Source organism: Oncorhynchus masou, chromosome 3, assembly GCF_036934945.1.
Source record: "Oncorhynchus masou masou isolate Uvic2021 chromosome 3, UVic_Omas_1.1, whole genome shotgun sequence".
Classification (NCBI taxonomy): domain Eukaryota; kingdom Metazoa; phylum Chordata; class Actinopteri; order Salmoniformes; family Salmonidae; genus Oncorhynchus; species Oncorhynchus masou.
The window spans coordinates 23,290,190-23,291,215 of record NC_088214.1 but is presented as its reverse complement, the minus strand read 5'-3'; positions in this window follow the sequence as shown (position 1 = coordinate 23,291,215).

Below are 1,026 nucleotides of genomic sequence, written 5' to 3'. Positions count from 1 at the left end.
CCACTGCTCCAAAACCACCATTAAAAAAAGCCAGACTACGGTTTGCAACTGCACATGGGGACAAAGATTGTACTTTTTGGAGAACTGTCCTCTGGTCTGATGAAAAAAAATAGAACGGTTTGGTCATAATGACCATCGTTATGTTTGGAGGAAACACCATTCCAACCGTGAAGCTTCGGAGGTGGCAGCATCATGTTGTGGAGTTGCTTTGCTGCAGGAGGGACTGATGCACTTCACAAAATAGATTGCTTCATGAGGGGGGAAGATTATGTGGATATATTGAAGCAACATCTCAAGACATCAGTCAGGAAGTTAAAGCTTGGACGCAAATGGGTCTTCCAAATGGACAATGACCACAAGCATACTTCCAAAGTTGTGGCAAAATGGCTTAAGGACACCAAAGTCAAGGTATTGGAGTGGACATCACAAAGCCCTGACCTCAAACCTATAGAACATTTGTGGGCAGAACTGAAAAAGTGTGTTTGAGCAAGGAGGCCTACAAACCTGACTCAGTTACACCAGCTCTGTCAGGAGGAATGGGCCAAAATTCACCCAACTTATTGTAGGAAGCTTGTGGAAGGCTACCCGAAACGTTTGACCCAAGTTGAACAATTTAAAGGCAATGCTACCAAATACTAATTGAGTGTATGTAAACTTCTGACCCACTGGGAATGTGATGAAATAAATCATTCTCAATACTATAATTCTGACATTTCACATTCTTAAAATAAAGTGGTGATCCTAACTGACCGGAGACAGGGAATTTCTACTAGGATTAAATCAACATGGAAGCCCCAGTGTAGCCTAATCGACAAGGCAGTTTTACTCTTTGATGGCTAAAAAGTGATGAGAAATGCCATTTAGAATCTCACACAAACAGTCTTGAAAAAATGATTGGATTACATACAGTCTGCTTTAGATGGTCATATTCACTCTACTTATTTCATTATCATGTGTTGACTTGTACAGAACGTACAATGGTACAAAACAATAAGTGCAAGGCATAATTGTTCAGGTTATCCAACA